The sequence below is a fragment of the Aulonocara stuartgranti genome (genome assembly GCF_965226115.1).
Source record: "Aulonocara stuartgranti genome assembly, chromosome: 3".
In the NCBI taxonomy this organism is placed as follows: Eukaryota; Metazoa; Chordata; class Actinopteri; order Cichliformes; family Cichlidae; genus Aulonocara; species Aulonocara stuartgranti.
In genome coordinates, this window is record NC_138941.1 from 63,947,229 (window position 1) to 63,959,715 (window position 12,487).

Below are 12,487 nucleotides of genomic sequence, written 5' to 3' on the forward strand. Positions count from 1 at the left end.
GTGGTTGGTGCTGGTTTCAGTACGTTGAATAGAGGTTTGACGGTGGTTTATGGCGTCAGTCGAGTCTCAAGGGCTGCGGTCATAAAACAAAGTAAAATTTTACTTGCCAAGAAGTACATAGAGCAAAACCTGGTTTATGGTATCAGTATAACTTCAGGGGACGCAGGCATCACTTTTATGATGCGATTTTGCCCCGTTGTGGCGGCCATAAGCGCAGAGAAAGGGGTATTTTGGTCTATGGTGCAGTGTGCTTTAAGGAGATCTAACAGTTGAGCTCAGAGGTTTCTGTGTAAAACTTCCACTGAGGAAAAGTGTTGTGTGTGTGTGTGTGTGAAGGCGTGTTCTGAGTGAGTGTGTGCGAAGCTGCGAAGCTGCGAAGCGCGCTCTGGGTGTTGTTTTGAGTGTGAGTGAGGCGCGCTCTGAGTGTGTTTTTTGTGAGTGTGAAGCGTGAACACAGTGACAGTGACGGTTGATGTGTTTGAATAGGAGGACATTAGAGCAAAGACACATTTTAGGATCAAAGGTTGATGTCTAGTGTACCTGTGGAAAATAATTTTGTCCTAGGAGTGGTGACCCTCCTGTTCGTGGACGCGTGGGCAGGACCGGCGGCGTCCGGATGCCGAGGTGGTGACTTGGGGAGGTGAGGACCCCCGCATAGCTACAGAATAACACTGGAACGACCGTGTAACCACGGGTTCACATTTATTCTGGACTAGAACAAGACACATTTTGCGAACAAAGGTTGAGTCTAGATTAGTAAAAAGAAAAAGGTTGAATTCCTCGTTTCAGTGGTTGAAATTGTTGTGTGCCTGTCCCCTGACGAGTGTGAAATTAAATAAAGAGGGAATTTGGAGCCACATAGAGATAGACGGGCATAATTGGGTGTATTGCTCTGTGGTGTAATAAAAAAAAAAAAAAAAAAAAAGAGAGATAGTAAGAGGTGTGTAGTGGAGAATTATGGAGGAGTAGAGAGAGGAATGTGTTGAGAGACTGGCGTACAGTTTACGCTGTCAAGGTAGGCGTGTGGCCTGCTTATCTGTTTAACAGTGATGAAAATGAAATGAAATAAATCTCTTAGTGTGTTAATACAGGAAGCTGCGGACCTGGACCAACTGCCCCCACAAGCACAGCGGCCGAAGCAAAATTATAAGTAATGGGAACCACACCCAGCACGAATCAGCAGCTGTGAAAAAGACAGCAGCGAGGAGAGAATTAGAGGAGAAATTAAGAGAAGTTTTAACACGTAAAATTGGGCCCAACAGACTTGTGGAGGTTGGGAAGGCGTCTGGAGCATCACAACAAAAAGGTGAAACAAAAACACACAAGCAGATAAATCTGAGAGAAAGGCTCCTTTTAAGGTAACGCCTAGTTTGAGAAAAAGATAAAATTAACCTGCCTGCCTACAAATGCACACACACGCAATGAAGAAACAGCTTACACTCATGAACACGTGAAGATTTTCCAGCAAGGCTAAAGCAGCGAAACTTAACATACACCTGTTGTTAAAGGATAAATAGATTACTGACAAATAAACTCTCTGGGTTGCAGGACAACAATTTAACTTCAAAGAAAAAAGACACTGGTCTGACCAACCAGTGAAGACATGACAAATTTAGGGGTTAAAAGATTCAAATTGTGACATGTTTTCTGCTGATTGATTGATACAAGTGATTACTGAATGAAAGAAAATTTCTTTTTGGGCTTTTAAACATGATCTTAAGAATTTTAATATGTACCTGTGTTGTCCTGTCATCAGTTGATTATAGGGTGAGAAAAAAACAAAAAAAAGGGGGAGAGAAGGCTGACACAGGGCCTGGTCCCGGTGTTTCTCCCCTCTCGTTGTAATACAGCCAACACAACATAATTTTCCTGTTTGTTTGCTTTTGTTTTTTGTCTGTTTTTGTTTTTTGTTTTTCTCTATATATATTTAATTACAGGCTGCTTTGCCGGCCCTGAAAGCCGAGACTGACTGGACTCCTGCTCTCCCCCATACGTGACCCTGACCAAATGCTGTAACAGCTGGACCCACAACAACGACCTGAAAATGTCAACAGTGCTGCAGGAATGTGATCTCATGCAGCAGAGACGGAGAGCACTAAACCTAAGGCCCGTTTCACTACACGGGGGAAATTCCCAGACTGCGTCAGCTGACAGAGCTGTGACGAGACGCCCGTCAAGCCCGAATGAAAAGTAAGGCCGAGCAAAAGAATGCTGACCTTAATAACTTTGCATTCACACTGTGCAGGACAGTGATGGACCAACACGGAGGATCGGGCGGCGAAAAGGGCGTGACCGAGACAGGAGGAGTAACTGAGGTCAGAAGGCACCTCAGAATGGACAAAAACACAGAAAAAGATGCAGGTTTCACCTGCGGTGAGCATGGACATTGGAGAAAGGAGTGCCCCAATTGGGGTCAGAACCAGGACGGACTGAACTTTGAGCAGCAGCAGCAGCAATGGTCGCAAACAAACTGAAAAGGAGGAGGGCAGGACCCCAGGGCACGCTTCAGGCCGTGGTTTACCCAGAACACCAGAACAGGAAAGTGATGAACACAAACACCCACACAAACACACACACACACACACACACACACACACACACACACACACACGTCTACACACACAGACTGAAATACACACATGAAAACATGTGCACTCGTTGATTGAGTGAGAAATGACACACACACACACACACACACACACACACACACACACACACACACACGCTGATGCAATGAAGAATGCTTTGCTTATGCTGATATGCAAAATGCTGCACAGAAACATCCCAATACATAATTTTTATGAGGAGCCATTGATTGCCATTGATTACTTAGAATGTGTTATATGTCACTCAGAGGGCATTTATGTAGATTTTAGGAATAAGGTCTAAAACGGTTTGGTTATGAAAACAATGTATGTGCGTGATGTCTGTTTATGGCTCAAGGCCTTGACTGAATTCTTTGCTGTGCTTCACACAGCCCTGATGAGGAACAGTGGCACAGAGTGAAAAATGAAGAATTAATAGTGTAAGTTTAGGTTGGAGTACGGCATTTTCTGTGATTGAGATTTAATTCAAGGAGGAACAAAAGGTGTTACGGCACCTGAGCTTCTCATTCCCACACAATATTGTCCCGGCAGGAAGCAAAACGTTCCTGTGAATTTCTGGTTGATTTTTTGGTTTTGCTTAGCGCTAGCTTGATGTTATCAGTGAGCTTTGGCTTGTGTTCTTTCTCGTAAGCGAGAGAGGGATAGTTTTATGCTTGGACATGTCTGCAACGGGCCCTAGTTTGTGTTATTTTAGTAGTATTTTGTTGGTTATGTCTGTTTTCGTTTTTGTTACAGTGCACTGAGATAAGAAAATCTGAGAGGTGTGATCCACCGGTGGTGATATGTTGATATTTTGTGAGTTCATGATTTAACAATCAGCTCTTTAAACCAGGCCTGAAAGATTGAAATTTAAAGCGCTATGAAATATTCTTACAAAAACAGTTGCAAAGTGTGCTTCTCCATAATTGTAATTGGCTTGGGAGAAATTCACTTATAAGGCACACTGATCATATGAGAAGTCCTGAGTCTAAAAGGATTGCAGCGAGTCAATCCAGAACAAAAGAACAAAGAATTGTTTCCTTTTAAAATGATGACGTCATCTTGCTGGTGATGGATGCTCGAATAGGTCGCGCGTGAGACTCCATTATCAGCAACATCTGCTATGAATGTGTGTGGATGAATGCATGTGAATGGACTGTGATGGACTGACGACTAAAAGCTTTGACTGACTTGATACTGAGACAATGACTGCACCCACTTTAGGACTAGTAAATGCCAATAAACAATTCACCCAGCCGGCAAGAGAAGGGTGGATGCTTCGCTTTGTTTTGTTTTTTCAGGAGCAGAAGGATAAGAGAGACTGGAGGAGGAGACTGTAGCTTCACATAAGTATGAACTGCAGACTTAACACTTTGGTTGCTAATTCTGAGTTACTGATGTTTGCATTAAGAAAACTGTGCTATATTAGCTGTGTTTTGATTAAGGTATCATGTTATATTATTGGGAATGCCAAATGCTACAGTGGAGAAAACTATTGATATCACTCATGACTGGAATATGTTACTATTAACCACAGCAGGCCACTGTAAAAAAGTCAATTAAATTTTATAGAGGAAAATCGCCAAAACTTTAACAATACCTATGAATGACTTGCCACATTCAGAATAGAGATATGCAATAATAAACATTGGGCCACGTGATTTAGGTTCTCGCTTGAAATAGTAAGTTATTAAAAGTAGAATATAATCGACAGGGACATTTGATAGGATGTGGTACTGAAAAAGAACAAGAGCAAAGTAAAGAAAGAAAAACCTATTGTGTTTAGTTTGGATAAATTCAAATTGAAATGTACCATTATGCTCAGAGGATCAATATGAAATAAAACATATGCAAAATTTGTATGAAGTACATGACTGATAACTGTTCTGTCCTGAGCTTTTGTTTCTATAGCACCCACTTGACCACACCAACAGTTTCTCGCCACCAACAGGGGGTATTTGCAAAGAATAGGGAGGAATATCATCAAAACTGGGAAAGGTAAGCCCGAAGGGGGTGATGACACCATAACTTTCACTTATGGTCAAATTCTTAAAATTTGACCCCAAACTTGAAAATTCTTCAAACATTTAGGGACAGAGTGGATAAACATAATGTCGCAAACCAAATAGGATGGAGCATTTGAATCAATAAGATGGTGAAAGAACACGCAGTAAAATGTGGATCATGTTGATTATGTTCATTCCAGTGTGCAGAGGAGTCAATTCCCTTCACAAAGTTTATAAATTCACTTGAACCAAAATTAGGAGCACCCGGTGCTGCAAGAGTTAATAGTCACAATACCCAAGGATAAGCACAAGAGCATGACTGATATGATGGGACTGGGATTTTGCTACCCTTAATTATTGCAGACACAACTAAAACTATAACTGAAACTAATCAAAACTAAACTAAACTAGCAAACAATTGGTAAAAACTGATTAAAACTGATATAAAATTGAAAATCTGAAGTCGAAGCTAAATAAAAATAAAAACGAATGAAAATTGCAAAACTATTACAACCCTGGTCCAGACTAAGATGGCGTTGGACATCTTCAGGGCGGAAAAGGGTTGGTGTGACCAAGGTGTGGTTTGGCTGGTTGTTTCAAAATGTTACAGCTCTGGATGGACCAGTTACCAGGGCATGGAAGGATGACAGACTTTATTACATGAGGAGAAGGGAAATTTCCGGGATTGAGGATCCTCAGGGATGACAAGGCTGGAGCAACGGTACTCGAGAGAAAAATTTCTGATACTTTCTGAGATATGATGTCACTAACCTTCTCTTTTAATTGTCTAGCTCCAATGAATTGACACATGGGAGTGTGTCAAAAAGGGGGAAGTTGAGTCCGAACATCAAACAATGGTTTTATGAACATCGGATGACTTTATTTGTGTGTTTAATAATTTAGGTATGGCAAAACTTAAGCATATAATGTGTTAGACTTAGAAATGGTTCATTAATTTCTGATTTCTTTTACACACACATAGATTATGATTAGAATAAGTCCCTGGGTCAGAGAGTCCTGAACATAATATTTTAAACCAAATTTGAATCATTAGAACAACAATGGATAACAATATTAGACTAGAAAATTTGCATTTCCTGCGAAAATGCTGTGTGGATGCCTTAACGCTGAAGATGTTGGCTGAAAAAAGCTGAAAAAGTTGAAAAAAAAAAAAAACATTGCCCTGAGCAGGATTCGAACCTGGCCCTTCTGGTCTAAAGGCAGCGTCTCACCTCAGTGCGCCAAACTCCTTCTAACAAATAGAGGTGGATAGACTGACAATTCTGGTGAAATTAGCAGAAGCTGCTTAGAATTGTGCTGATAAGAGGTGAAAAGGCTAAAAATTTTGCAGAAAAGAGGCAAGGAAGCAAAAAGATGAGCTGCAAAGAGATGAATCAGCAGAATTTCTGCTCAAAAGAGTTTTTTCTGAAAACAGCTGAGATTTGTGCTAATGAGAGGTGAAAAGGCTGAAAGTTTTTCAGATGAAATGAATAAGCAGAATTTGGGCATAAAAGAGGTGAAAATTCTGCTGAAAGGAGTTCAATCAGCAGAATTTTGCTAAAAAGAGTTTTTTTCTGAAAACAGTAGAAAAAACTGAAAATTCTGCTGAAAAGAGTTGAATGAGCAGTATTCTGCTGAAAGAGGTTTTTGCTGAAAACAGCTGAAAAAGCTGGTATTTGTGCTGAAAAGTGGTGAAAAAACTGAAAATTGTGCTGAAAAGGGGTGAAAAAGCTTACATTTGTGTTGAAAAGAGTTAAAAAAGTTTAACTGTTGACTGAAAGAAATGTTGCCATAAGCGGGATTTGAACCCCGGCCTCCCAGTCTGAGAATGGATGCTCATCTCACTGAGCTAAAACACAGGTCAAGCCGGCAAGGAAAATCAGTGAGGCCACTGATAATATGCAGAAATAGGCAAAAAATATTGCAAAAAAAAATTCAGTATCTCAAAAAGTATAGAAGTTATGAGCACCAAAAGATATAGCCACAAAGAGCAGAAAGAGCAGAATTTTTTAAGATTTGAACGGTGAAAATAGCACAAAAACTGAGGGAGTAGTTAAGCGCCAAAAAATGTACGGAAGCAACTAGAATAAAGTAGAACTAGAAAAATTTGCATTTCCTGCGAAAATGCAGTGTGGATGCCTTAAGGGCTGAAGATATCTGCTGAAAAAAGCTGAAAAAGTTGAAAAAAAAAAAGCAAAAAAAAATGTTGCCCTGAGCAGGATTTGAATCTGGCCCTTCTGGTACTCAAGGCAGGTTCTCATCTCACTGCGCCAAAGTCTTTCTGCCAAAGAAGAGGTGGAGAGACTGACAATTGTGCTGAAATGAGCAGAAGAGGCTGAGAATTGTGCTGATAAGAGGTGAATCAGAAGAATTTCGGCTGAAAAGAGTTTAATCAGCAGAATTTCTGCTGTGTTTGCTTTTGCAAGAGAACTACAATGTTTTGATTATTGGGTGACAGGTTTTCTTATTTGTGTGAAGAGTTTTGCAAAATTAGCCAATAGTTACAAAAAATGTGCTTAAGCAATCAGAAAAAACTGTAACAAGAAGCTGAGGTCCATATTAGAAAAGCTGGTAAAATCATAAAACTTTGCAGAATTGTAAAAAATTATCAATATGAATTACTGTTCTGTGATTGTGTATTAATTTGTAGTGGAAGAAAACATGTGAACAAGGTGGAATCGAACCCATGACCTTTGGGATGCAGACCCGCGTCATTACCAACTGCACCACTGGGCATAGACAGGGGTGTCCTGGAAATGAATCCACACAATAAAGAGAAACAGGAACTCAATAGTGTGGATGCCTAATGGTGTGTTCACACCGAACGCGATGGACGCGAATAAAACGCCCCAAACGCCCCTAATTTGACGTGTGTACATTCGCGTCTCAACGCATGTCCAAGAAAAATCCATCGCGCGTCAAAATATGATATTTTGACACGCGTGAACCGGAAATGTGGGAGGAATGTGGGAGGGAGTTGTGCCAGACCGGTATCTTTGCAAGATGGCAGCTGTCGAGCTAGCGCTTGAAGAGAGAGTCTCCCTTCTCTATGTACTGTGGAGAGCAGAGCAGCGGCGTAAAAGACGTCCTCGCCGTACCTGGGTCCATCAGGTCCTCCAGACGCGTGAGCAGTTTGGTGAGTTTCACCATTTGCTCCAGGAGCTGCGCCTGGATGACGGCAGATTCCAGCGATATCATCGTCTGTCACTCGGCCAGTTTGAGGACCTGCTTTCCCGCGTTGGTCCCAGAATCGCCCGCCTAGACACCAATTACAGGCGCTCAATCCCAGCCTGTCCATCTGCCTGAGGTTAGTAAAAGTGTTTAATACGGTAGTCCTTTATTGATACCTGTGCTAATATATGCTAAACCATCCATTTATACACTGCTAACATGGATGTGCTATAACAGTGAATGCTGTCGGCGTTTACTGATAGCATAGCACATCCATGTTAGCAGTCTATAAACGATAGTTCATACACTGCTAACATGGATGTGCTATAACAGTGAATGCTGTCGGCGTGTATAAACTATCGTTTATACACTGCTAACATGGATGTGCTATGCTAACAGTGAATGCTGTCGGCGTTTACTGATAGCATAGCACATCCATGTTAGCAGTGTATAAACTATCGTTTATACACTGCTAACATGGATGTGCTAGTGAATGCTGTCGGCGTGTATAAACTATCGTTTATACACTGCTAACATGGATGTGCTATAACAGTGAATGCTGTCGGCGTGTATAAACTATCGTTTATACACTGCTAACATGGATGTGCTATGCTAACAGTGAATGCTCTCGGTGTTTACCGATAGCAAACTGGTACGAGACGACTGTTTATAATATTCCTAGTGATACTCAGACGGTCTCATCAAGTCCCGATTTAATTCGATTTATGCTGTTATCAGTGTTTGAATGATAGCATGGCTGTGGTGTCATAGGTATGCTCTCGGTGTTTGCTGATATCAAACTGGTATTAGGACCACTGTGGGTTAATTTTTGTAGTGATACTCACTCCTTTTTTTTTATTTAGACCTGGTTTAATTCTGGGATAGTTGAATATTTGTATATGATCACCGCAAACTGTTTTGGATTATATCTAATATATATCATGTAATTCTCCTTATAATTACAAAATGTTTTATGTAAGATTTATGTTTTGTAATTTGTAATTTTGGAATTTCAATAATGTATTTTGTAACTGCAGTACACATAATACTCATTTTAAACAATTTTGTCCAGGTTCCTTGCCACTGGGGACTCCTTCAGGACCATCGCGTTCAGTTTTCGAGTCGGTGTGTCCACGGTGAGCCAGATCATCCCCCAGGTAGCGACGGCCATCTGGGACTGTCTAGTGGACGATTTCATGGCTGTGCCTTCAACTGAAGACTGGCGGTCCATCGCAGAGGGATTTCAGGAGCGCTGGAACTTCCCTCTCTGCTGTGGAGCTCTGGATGGGAAGCACGTCCAGACGAAGGCACCCCCCAACTCAGGATCCATGTTCCACAACTACAAGGGAACTTTTTCCATTGTTCTCCTTGCGGTTGTGGATGCAGAGCATCGCTTCCGCGTCATTGATGTGGGGGGGTACGGGAGGACCAGCGACGGTGGTATTCTGGCCAACTCCACCTTTGGTCAGGCTCTTCGGGCTGGGACTCTCCATCTGCCTCCTGACCAGCCTCTACCTGGTGGAGAACACCGTGGAGCCCAGCCCCATGTCTTTGTGGCTGATGAAGCGTTTCCGCTGCGGCGTGAGCTCATGAGACCTTTCCCTGGACGCCTCCTCCCTTTAGAGAAGAGGATCTTTAACTATCGCCTTTCCAGGGCCAGGATGATAGTGGAGGGTGCCTTCGGTATCCTCTCCTCACAGTGGAGGTTGTATCGGCGTGCCATGGAGCTCCGTCCTGAAATTGCGGAGAAGTGTGTGAAGGCAACGTGTGTTCTCCACAATTTTCTGCGCTGTGTGGACGAGAGAGGGGCACCTGCTGTGAGGGGTGTGGCACCTGCTGTGGTGGAGCCGTTGCAAGGCCTGGGTCGTATGGCAGCAAACAACTCCTCCAGAGAGGCTGTCCTGGTGAGGGAGAAGTTCATGGCCCACTTCTCGGCAGAGGGAGCTGTGTCTTGGCAACCAAAGGAGTAGCCTGTTTGAAGTCTGAGTGACTTCCCCACAACGGCTCTTTTAAGAGCCACCCACAAACCTCTAAAGAGTGTTCCTGTCTTTTTAAAATTTTCTTAATAAATGGAGCTCTACTCCAAAATAATCTAACCTCTTTTTACTCTCTTAAGTAACTTGTCTTCACTATGTTCCTATATACAGTGTGGTGCAAAAGTTTGGGCAACCTTATTAATAGCCATTATTTTCCTGTATGAATCGCTGTTACAGTAAAAAATGTCACTTACATATATCATATAGGAGACACACACATTGAAATACACTAAATATTTATGTTATTTCTCTTTTTTTGTGTTGCCAATTTATGCACCTGCTTGATTTAGTTTAAACAGTTATTGCACACTTTCTGTAAATCCAGTGAACTTCATTTCACTTCTCAAATATTACTGTGTGTCTCCTATATGATGTATTTAACTGACAATTTTTATTGTGACAAACAACGATTTGTACAGGAAAATAATTACTTTTCACAATGTTTCCCAAACTTTTGCATCCCACTGTATTAGTATGTTTTGTAATTAGTGTAATATGAAATAAATTCTACTTGTGTCAAGTCGGGTGCCAATATGTGCTGTGTAGTAGAACAGAGACATTTGTCATTATAAATGTTTATTTGATGAAATATATAAATGCAGTGACAAAAACATTAAACATAAATATATGAAATGTAACTATTTACAGAGAGACAGGAATAAAAAGGACCCAGCTTGGAGTGGAAGAGCCTCAGGGAGAAGGAGGAGAAGAATAAGAACATTGTTTCTGCCCTGGAGAGCCTGCTGCCTCATCAGAAAACTACTGATCATTAGGGTCCAATGTTTCCAAATTTAACACAGCTGTGCTGTTTTCAAAAACTAATTTATAAATTTGAAATTTCACGAATTCTCGTGTCTGAGGCGGCATGCTCTCCAGAGCAGGAACAAGGCTGAGGAGGAAATACTCTGTTGGAGACGGGCGTGGCCTCTTTAGGGACTCCAGGATGGCCAGCTCCACCGCCGATGGACCGTCCTGGGACCCGTCCCTCGCCCGCCTTCGAGCTGTCCTCCTCTGTGGGCCTGTAAAACACAGCACAAAACACCACAAAGTAATGAGAAGGCTGCTACTAGATTTTCATTTTCAAAATTGAAAAAAAAACAGGATATGAACAGATTGGTTGTAGATATTTAGTAAAGGTGATCATAAGGGGATTCAAGCAAGTAAAAAGCTATCAGTGCTTGATGTTCATACCTGTGGGTGCAGCAGGAGGAGTGGAGGGACCAGGGACTGGGGAGCCAGGAGAAGCAACAGGGGAGGACTCTGCTGCATGATTATTTGACTCTATCAAGACAATAGTCATAGAGAATATTATATTATTATATACTTATTATTATATACAGTGGTCTCTCATTTATTGCAGCACATGAACAGTAGTCACAGTTCTCACAAGTTGATTCTCAAAGTGCAAACCTTTGTCGATTTTAAAACGTAAAAGTATTATGCTGCGCTTTTTCTCCGTCTGCGGTGCCACTTTTGTGCGCCTTTTTTTTCTCCCGGTGCAGGTGTCTATTTCCGAATGAGGGTCATAGTTAAGGGTGTTTTTGTGCTGTTTTTTTTTCTATTGGACATGATGGTTATCAACACCAAACATGATAAGTTTGGCAAGCGCAGGAGACACGACACGGAGGAGATTTGTCATTTGGGCTGCAGAATGCAAAGTGCATTGTTGAAAGCTGTACGGTGCAATAAAAAAAAATCAGCGAAAAGGCGAGGCAGTGACGGATGAACAGCGGGACTACTGTATACTGTTTATTAACCCTTTACAGCCGATCGGAGCGGGCACGCTCCATTTTGCGTAACTATTTTTAAATCCCGGTAGCTCTGCAACCACGTAAGCTAGCGCAATAATTTTTTTTGCATATGAAACCGGAGGAGTTGTACTTACATCTTATGCCATCAGCTTGTCCTAGGTCACAGTTTCCTTCCACATATAGCTTTGCAAAAACTGCATAAAAATCACTTGCAGCAACAAAAACATGATATTCCAGAAACACGCTTCGCCGATCCGATCAGCTGTTTGTAACACTTCCTACGTCCATCAGCGCGAACTATCACATGACCGCATGACCTGCCCGAAACCGGAAGTGACGTCATTTTGCGGAAATGTAGTTTTTTTACGATCGGGGCCTTATGAGCCTATACTTGTGTTTTAAAAAGTTATGTTTGAGTTTATGACTTTCTGTGTCGTTTCTGGGATGCTTAGGACTCATATTGCACTGCTGGAAATAGTTTATTTTGATGCATATGCTGTTATTTTGCAAATTTGCACTATAATATTTATTTTCGTTTTTCCTGCAGTGTATAAAAATTGGTGTATTTCAAAAATAAAACTATGAAGACACTCAAAATAAATTTCCTGTGGTGGGAAACTAGTTTGTGCAACTTTTTTGTATTTACAGTTTTGAGGGATGAGCCTCTTAAATTTCTCTAACTAGAAATATATGTTAAAAAAACAAAAACGATTTTCAATTTTTTTGTAGTTTATTGCACTTTTTTGCAATTTATTTAATTACTATGCACCTAATGCAGACATATTATTAAAATCTGGGCTATAATGGTTGTATTGATGTATAGCAACTTGAAATGCTCCCAAAAATGGCTCCACAGCATGTAAAAATATAATATAAGCTCTGGCGGACTTGGTTCTATGGTAGGTCTTAAAGGGTTAATAAACAAAATATATTCCTGT